The sequence below is a fragment of the Euphorbia lathyris genome, chromosome 8, assembly GCF_963576675.1.
Source record: "Euphorbia lathyris chromosome 8, ddEupLath1.1, whole genome shotgun sequence".
Lineage (NCBI taxonomy): Eukaryota > Viridiplantae > Streptophyta > Magnoliopsida > Malpighiales > Euphorbiaceae > Euphorbia > Euphorbia lathyris.
The window spans coordinates 29,297,354-29,307,018 of record NC_088917.1 but is presented as its reverse complement, the minus strand read 5'-3'; the positions used below and the strand labels follow the sequence as shown (position 1 = coordinate 29,307,018).

The 9,665-nt window shown below is 38.0% G+C and overlaps 1 non-coding gene across 1 annotated transcript; it reads left to right on the top strand.

Moving 5' to 3' along the window:
- Positions 1–2,398: 2,398 nt before the first annotated feature.
- LOC136204350 (small nucleolar RNA R71) lies at positions 2,399–2,505 on the top strand. Its single transcript, XR_010675194.1, has one exon. It is a non-coding gene; the product is annotated as a small nucleolar RNA R71 (small nucleolar RNA).
- Positions 2,506–9,665: the final 7,160 nt, after the last annotated feature.

The window sequence follows — 9,665 nt, the reverse complement described above, 5'->3', positions numbered from 1 at the left end:
CTCACTCATTATAGGTTCTATTATTTCTTCTTTCTGAACAATGTCATTTACACATTCTTCAATTAAATCAAGTTTCATACAAGCGAAATCCTCGAGTAAATTACACCAATGGTACCTGAACTTTACCCTAATTCACACTTTGGTACCTAGATTACATTTTGTCTCAAAAATATACCCGAAGTAATGATGACCGGACAATTAAGTATATTTTACCGGTTAATGGCCGGTCAATGCGATTCTAATGAGTAAATTACACTGATGGTACCTGAACTTTACCCGAATTCACATTTTGATACCTAGATTTTATTTTGTCCGAAAAATACACTTCAAGTAAAGATGACTCAATATTTTAGTATATTTGACCGATCAGTGATTGATCAGCCCGAGTTTGACCATTTTAAATAAAAAATTGAGACCAATCATACACTCAATTAACATAAAATTATAATACTGTCATTAGCTCATAAATGACAATATTATAATTTTATGTTAATTGAGTGTATGGTGAGTCCCAATGTTTAGTTCATGTTACCCGGTGACTAACTGATCAAATGAACTAAATCTTTCAGTCACCTTTACTTATCTTATATTTTTAGGATAAAATAAAATCCAGGTACCGAAGTGTGAATTATGGTAAAGTTCGGGTACCATTAATGTAATTAACTCATGAAACTCGCATTGACCGGTCATAACCGGTAAAAATATACTAAATTGTCCGGTCATCGTTACTTCAGGTATATTTTTGGGACAAAATGTAATCTAGGTACCAAAGTGTAAACTATGTAAAGTTCAGGTACCATTAGTGTAGTTTACCCCGAAATCCTCCATAGGATATTTCATCGCTTGATTCATGTCAAACTCAATCTTATCATCTCCTATTCGTAAAACTACTTTCCCTTCCGACACATCAACTAGAGCACGTCCCGTGTTCATGAACGGTCTACCAAAGATTAGCGGACAATTTACATCATAAGCAAAATCTAAAATAACGAAATCGGTAGGAAAAATAAATTTTTCAACTTTAACTAAAACATCCTCAATTATACCATATGGTCTTTTAGTGGTTTGATCCGCTAATTGTAAAACCATATTGGTACGTTTGATGTCTTCTTCTAAACCTAACTTATTAAATATAGATAATGGCATCAAGTTAATGCTTGCTCCTAAATCACAAAGACAACTGGGGAATTCTATATCTCCCAATTTACACGGAATGGTAAAACATCCGGGATCTTTGAGTTTTGTGGGCAAATTGCTTGACACAATCGAACTGCAATGTTCAATTAGTGAAATGGATGAAATTCCTTCCCAACTGATTTTCTTTGAAATTAAATCTTTGAGGAATTTACCATAATTGGGAATTTACGTAATCGCATCCATAAACGTTAAATTAATATGCAAATTCTTAAGTTTGTCTAAAAATGTTAAAAGTTATTTATCATAGTCCTTGTTGCGGACTTTGTGTGGAAAAGGTGGTTTGGGTACAAAAGTTTTTGTACTAGAGTCAATCGGTGCATCTTTTTGATTTAACGTATCTTCTTTGGGCTTTGGTAAATCAGTTCCAGATAAAGTCGAATTTCCGGGCATTTCCAGACCTAAGTAATTTTTCCCTGAACGAAGAGTGATAGCCTTAACATGCTCTTTTGGATTTTCTTCCGTATGGCTTGGAAGACTTCCCTCTTTGCGGGATGTAATCGATTTAGCGAGTTGTCCAATTTGAATCTCCAAATTATGGATGCTAGATGATTGGTTTTTAATAAGCTGATCGAATTTATTCTCGATCCGTTTAAAACCATCGTCGTGATTACTTATTTTTCCGCTCATCGCATCAATGAATTTGTCGATTTTAGAAGATAAGGTGCTAATCGTATCTCTTGATTGATTTTGATAATTAGTAGTACGATTTTGATTAGCATTAACATTATTATTGTTATTATCTCTCCAGTTAAAGTTAGGATGATTTCTCCATCCAGGATTATATGTATTGGAATAATGATTATTAGTTTGGTTTTGCCCTTGGACAAAATTTACCTGTTCAATTTCACTCATACCTTCGTAATCCACATCCGTTCGGATTGGTTGACCATTAGGATCACACGGTGCCATAAACCTATCAATTTCGTGCGATAAGGCAGAAAATTGGGCTTGCAACATCGCTACTGGATCAAGATTCACTATACCTTTAACTGATGATGTTGTTGAGGATGATGGTTTCGCTGATGGTAGGTGTCCATGTTCCGCGGGCCACATACTTCTGTTGATTGCCATTTCCTCCAAAAGTTCTCTTGCTTGGGCAGATGTTTTCTTCATGAATAACCCTCTAGACATAGCGTCCAATGAACCTCTAGTTGTAGGATTTAGTCCATTGTAAAATGTTTGCATTAAAAGTTCAGCGGGCAATTGGCGGTGTGGGCATAAACGTTGAAGTTCTTTAAAACGTTCCCAAGCCTCATAAAGAGTTTCATTATCATTTTGAGAAAAAGATGTTAACTCTTTAATGACTTTTGCGGTTTTTGCTAAAGGGAAAAATTTTGATAAAAATGCTTGGGCTAATTGCTCCCAAGTCTCAATTGATGCGGCTGGCATAGAAGTTAACCATTCTTTGGCTCGATCCTTCAAAGTAAAAGGAAAAAGACGAAGTTTGATTGCTTCCGCAGTCACATTTGGTATTTTAAAAGTGTCACAAATTTCTAAGAAATTTGTCAAATGGGTATTAGGATTTTCGTTAGGTAACCCGTAAAACGTTACATTATTTTGCAACATGTTAAGCAACGCAGGCTTAATTTCAAATTGATTTGCATTGATTTGGGGTCTAACTATACTGTTTGTTACACCGACCACTCCTGGCCTAGCGTAATCCATAAGTGTGGCCATTACTTCTGGCTCGGTAATTTTAGTTTTTATTGGGGTTTGGTTTTTCTTTTTCTTTTCTCTCTTGTTCTTTTTAAGAGTTCTTTCAATTTATGGGTCAATAGGATCTGGTGACGTGCCCGAAGTTCGAGAACTGCGCATGAACTTGAAATTTCGCACGAACCGAAACTACCTACAAAACAGAACTTGAAAAATAAATAAGTTAGTAATTGAAAATAATTAAAAATATAAAAGTTTGAATAAGTATGAATAAACCTAGATTCGTAATAAAACACGAAAAATTTAAAATTTTGTCAAAAATTTTGGCGTTTCCCCGGCAACGGCGCCAAAAACTTGTTGAGCGATTTCCACAAGTGCACGGTATACGCTTGTAGTAATAAAAGATATCGATCCCACAGGGAACGCTTTTTTAAACAAAACTTATTTATAATCGGTTAAATTTACTTTTAGGTTTATGATATAGAAAAATTGTTTAATCGGTTTTGGTTTTGAAATTGCTAGAATAAGAATTAGATTAGAATATGAAGATGTTAGAAAATATCTGATTTAAGATTGAATTTGCAAAACAGGAACGTTTTAGTACTTTAGAAAAGTAAACAGGTATATTTGTTTGCATTAAGCAAAGAAACAACTTTAAACTTTGTACGAATTATAAAGATGAAATAAATGACGGAACCTCTAATTAATTGGCTTTGAACGCGACAAAACCCTTTCGGGATAGTTGCCCTTAATCAAATTAAAACTCTTTCGAGATAATAATTTGCCTAAGTGTTCAACAAAGTTTCCTTGTAAAGATTTGAATTAAATACGTTTTAATGAAAACACCGGCATCAATCCACTTCGGCTCATTTACCAAAGTGCTGCATAAATATCTATCGAATAGAACGGACTTTATTAGATGAAATATAAATTGATACAAGTTTACAGAGAACATGGAGCATTGAATTCTTCGACGGCGTGCAAGTGAACGGGTTATCAATCCTTTCCTTGGGTTTCGTTCGAGTTTGTCAGGCTCAGGGGCGAATCCTCTACTCAATCTTCTCGTTGAATCTTCGTAATAGAGACTGGGTCGGTCTACTACCAAAATAAAAACTAAACTGGAACAATGTCTAAACGCTACTGAATTTGTTATTAATTTGTAAACAATGTGTGTACATCATATTGCTTTTTACAGAATCTAAATCTAACTTCTGAATCACTTGATTCGGAATTTCTGCATAAATTCTACACTAATCTCTTTCTTCTACACATATATCATTATATGTCATTATTCTCTCATCAACTCTCCATCAACTCTTTATTTATAGATGTTGAAGAGTCTTGATCGAAGTGTCGTGTCCGTTGCGAAAAGACGTATCCGTTGTGGAGAGTCGTATACCTTGTGAAGGGACGTATACCTTGTGAAGGAACGTTCTTATCCACCCGAACGATCGCGTTCCGTCGAAAATGAAAGTGTGTAACTAGGCTTCTAAATCTCCTGCTCGTACTGAGATTTATCAAATTCACTACCGAGAATGGGGGAGCATCAATTGTACTTCGGACGAAGGGGAAAAGTGACTGGCGACGCGTGTCGCGACCGTGAAAAGGGGAAGCCGCGGTCGCGGCACGAAGCTTTTTTTCGTTTTTCAGCTCTCGTTCGTGTCCTCTACTTGGCGTTATTAATTTTCGTCGTCTTCGACTCCTTTTGTAGGGCTTTTCTTCTATTTTTGAGCTCTATTTACTCCTATTTGGATTTTACCAAATATTTATGTACCTTGCATGAAAGAAACATATTCGAGAGTAAAAGCATTCTAAATAGGTATAAATAGCATAAATTCGTAGCAATATTGATATAATTATTGATGATATTTTAGGTATATTTTGGGCTTAACAGTCAGCTTGGTATCTAGCGCAATAGCATAATGAGTACTGAATATCAGGTCTACTAGCAGTAAGATAGAGTAGAGAGCCAATCATACCTCGATATAACTTACTGTCTACTGACTTACCTTTCTCATCCGTGCACAGGTGTAGACACCGAGTCGGAGGACCTGTGACGAAAACCTGAAACAAGGCGGTCGAAGCGATTGATTCCGGAAGTTTTGAAAAATATATAAAGAATAATAAGCTGAGGAAAATTAACGGCACGGCGCGGGCACACAACGGAATCCCGCACGCGGACAACGATGGTCGAACGCCCGCTTGACGGCTCGAGACGTGCGCGCGGCGTCCGTCGAACGCACCGCGAGTGGCACGCTCTCGACGCCCGAGCAATGCCTGGGACCGCTGGCGGTGCGCGCCCTCGTGGGCCGTTGAGCACACGTGCCTGGCAGCGCGAGGCGCGCGTTCGGCGGCCGCGACGTGCGAGCGTCTAGCTGCGCGGAACGCGCGCTCGGCGGCCACGGAGTGCACGCGTCCGACGGCGCGGGGCACGCCCCGAGGGTCGCCGGGCGGGCACCCAACCACGTCGGGCGAACGCCCAACGCGTCGGGCGGACGCCCGACGAGGGTTGGGCGCGGGCGCCCAACCTCGCGTTGGGCGCTCGCCCAACGCCGTTGGGCGGCTGCCCAACTATTGTTGGACGGGCGCCCAACAAGGTTGGGCGGTAGCCCAACACTAGGTTGGGCGGCCGCCCAACCACAATGGGCGACGCCCAATTTTTTTTGGGCGTCGCCCATTGTTCCGGGATCCGTTTCCCTATATAAGGGCACGGATCCCAAGGTGAAAAGGGGGGATTTTTTGGGGGGAAAAACTTTCTCACTCTAAATATTTTTAGAGAGAGAGAGTGGATTTTTTTGAGAAAAATATTTTTTTTTTCTCAAAAATTCCAAATTTCCTAAGTTCAATTTTTACTAAATTTTTATTAAAATCGGGAGCTCGCGATTCGTGGAATCAATCGGCTTCGACTGTCAGATACCGAATCAAAGGTATTATCCGAGGACTAGACTCTTCATTTTATTTAATTTATTTCTCTCCTTCTATTTATTTTTTTTATGCTATAGTTTTTATTCCTTTAGTCATTTATTTATTTTGTCACGTTTTATTTAGTTAGCGTATTTATTTAATTTTCGTTTCGTGTTAAATAAAATTCGGTTTTGTTTTAAAATAAAAACCTCGTTTTGGATATCCCAATACGAACCGTGATCCGATAAAAAGGTAGTTCGGGTATCGAAAATGTTGTAATTATAAGTTTTTATTTAAAAGAGGTTTCCAAATAACGTTTTAAAATAAAAACATCATTTTAGGAACTTCCGTTTTCGACTATGATCCATCTTTGGTAGTTCGGAAGTCCAAAACGATTGAATTAGATTTAATTTAATGCTTTTGAACAAATCTGGAAAATGTTGGAGTGCTGCTGTAATTTGCCAATTCTGTCACTAAAGGCTGTTTACCGACGGATTTTCCGTCGGTAAATCTGCCAAGATGTAAAAAATGCCATTTTGGTCCCCTTTTCTTAACTTTTAGACTTTTAATCCTTAGTATATATATATATATATAATTATGTAATATATTCTTTTCAAATTGTTTTAAGACTTTAACATATATAATTATTTTAGGAGATTGGTATTCCATTTTTATTCTAATTTTTGTATATGTACATATTACTTTCTTTTTTATTATTATTCATTTAAATTACATTAAATTCTATTTTAAATGTTATTTACTTGGGCATTTTGGGAAATAATTAGTAGATATTGGGGGATGAACATATAGTCTTTTTAACATTAGGATTATACTAGTTATGTATATATATATAGTTTTGGGGTATATTTGGGGTTATCTTAATTATTGTTAAATAAAATTATTTTGAGTGATAAATGCTATTTTCCTATTTATGAATTTCATTCACTATTTTCTTATGTTTAAAGTATAAATATATTATTTTCATTATTCTTTCTTATATATGTATTAGATAGTATATTTTCTTTTACTCTTATTTTATGTCTTTTGGGCTAAAATGTGTAAATATATATCTATATTATTTTCTTTATTTCTTTTGGTCATTTATAAGTCCATGTTTCAAATGGGCTTCACTTGGAAAATTAATTTTTGGGCCTAAATGTGTTTATTGATGTAATTATAATAGTTGGAGAGTCCATTAAATAAGTGGGGAAAATAAGTCACAAAAAGAGAGTTTTCAATTAAATTATTTAAGCTAATGAGCTTTCTTAAATCTCTAATGTAGATAAATAGAGTCATTTTGGTTGATATTTTAAATTGTCTTCAAAACACCACGTTTTAAAACCTTAGTCCGTTCCAACGACGGATTAAGCGAACATTGTAATCAAAATCGTTTTCTTTGTTAATAATGGAGATTTTGAATCGCTTTCTTAATGAATTTGTACAAAATAAAATTGACTTGTATGTTTAACCACGTTTTCTTATTAAAAGGCTTTTACTTTAACGTTTTCAATTACTCGAGTCGTTCCAACGGCGACTCGGATAAGCTTCATCAAACGGGGTTTTAAAACGCACCTAAATCGTTCCAACGGCGATTAAGGTGCGAACCATGTAATAAACATCGTTTTGGGGAAATAAGTTAATGTAGAATAGACACACAACATAACATTTAAATACGGTTGTAAATAAATCACTTCTTTCTTCCCCCTCTCTGGTATGTATAAACATAAATGGGTGATTCTTTACTGATGTGGCTTTTCAATATCATATGCTCAAAATGGTTTCCAAAAAGAGAAAGAAAAGGGTTTCAAATGAATTTTAAACTTAAAGAAGTATACGATTAGTCCGTTATCGCCTAACATGCTGAGTAGGAGGCCGGTGGTTCATAACCGGGCGATGTCGGGGTGCCTAGTAGCCTTTCTCCGGAAAGGAGCTAGCCTTCTCGGCTCGTACCTAAGTTTCTCGAACCCACACCGGTCTCCCGCAAGGGATCGGTGTTCATTTTCCCATTCGTGGGTGGCGACTCTTCCATATCTCCGAGCTCCGATCCTGCCGAGCAGCTTGATTCCGCGATTGGTTGCTTTCGGCGCCAATCACCGCTTATGTCGCCATGAGGTTGTCCACCCCCCGGTCCGCCCGGGAGATTAGGCCGCGGCACCTCGTCTAACAAGTGGCGACTCTGCTGGGGAAGCGAGAAATTTGATTCCGGAAGGCATGCACTAAGCCCTTAACGGGGACGGATCGTTTTACTTCTTTTCGTATGCATTCACGAGCATTATTGCAAACCCTTTGGGTAATTTCCGCGAAACCTCTAGCGAGAGTCCATTCGTCGCTCGAAAGAGGCTAGCGTAAGTTCCCCCTTACAGTAAGGCGCCAGAGGGTCCCCATCCATTCGTTAGGGGCGCATCTGTGCGGTCCTGTGAGGTCCCGCGGTCAGCCGTGTCAGCATATAGTAGCCTTAGAAGTTTCCAGAGGATTACCCGTTACTATTTTTGATGTGATAAATGAATCAGTTCGTGTTTTCAAACCGCCATGATATGTGTCTAATCCTAAATTATGTAAAGAAAATGAGACGATGCGTTAATATATACTCATGAATCGACATACTAATTACCCTAAAACATCGAAACGATTTGAACTAAAGACGACTTATTCATCTCATATGAATGAACATGTGCGACCCGCCTTGTCCCTTTCGGTGTCCCGACGAAGGCACGTGTTCAGGAAATACGTTATGACGTAAGCACGTATTAGTATGAATCAGTTCGGTATTAAGGATAGTTATGTTTCGATACAAAAGACTATATTAACGGTAGCCGTTATTCACATCCTTTAGATAAATTGGGATAAAACGAGATCACGACAAAACGAAAACGAAGAACATTTCTGTTTCGAACGACCTTGTTGTAACGTGGAAAGTTTCGCACAAGTAGCCCGTCCCTTCCGAATAAAAGACGAGCTTTTACGTTATGCCTTGTGTCATTCTTAAGAGAAATGGACGTGTCCGCAAAAAGTGACTAAGAAAATAAAAATGAACTAAACGACCAAAATCATTCTGAATCTACGATATATGTTAATCCCACGAGTAGTTAAAGAAAATAAACCAATGCCGTTGAATACGTGTCTCGAACGAGAGTATACCCCGTTTAAAATCTCGGAGCCGAATTAAGCCAAACCATATAATTGCGCCATATGGACGAGACTGCGGGTTTTGACTAATGACTCGATCATTTCGACCGTTACCAAAACTGCAAGAAATATGGCCCGATATACGTGTTTGCTTAAATTCGCGCCTAAAGGAAAGAAAACGGTGATATCCTCGCTTCGAACAAACACGCGATTCAACGAAACGTTGATTTTCTATAACCATACTGAGATGATATATCCCGTGGATTGGGAGGAACAAAGAGTTGTAATTAGCCGAAAGATTATCGTGCGCTCAAAATAAGACTCGCCATCTTTTCACGTAGCAAAATGAGCAAACGAATCCTCGACGCTAAGAACAAACATGTTACGCGATGAGTCCGTTCCCTAAAATAAAATCCAAAGGTGATTCCATCACTAAATAAACACGTGGTTACGTCTCTCGATGGATCCAAAAGATCCCGTTGTAATCCAAAAATCGAGACACGAACCCGCGTAAATAAAAGGGAACGAATCATAGACGATAACGAACGATTGGGCTAGAAGAATAACTCGTACCACGTCTAAAAAAAAACGAGATGCGCTCAAAGGGAGTCAAAACCCGAATTAATGCGTCTCGCGAAAGGACAAAAGATGAGTTATTCCGAAAGGACAATCCGACTTGGTCGATTTCTTCGCCACTGAACGCTGATACGTCAAAACGAACTGTATTGTCTGATGGATGATTTACTTTTCCGCAATAATTGACGGCATCACGCGTCCTCTGGACC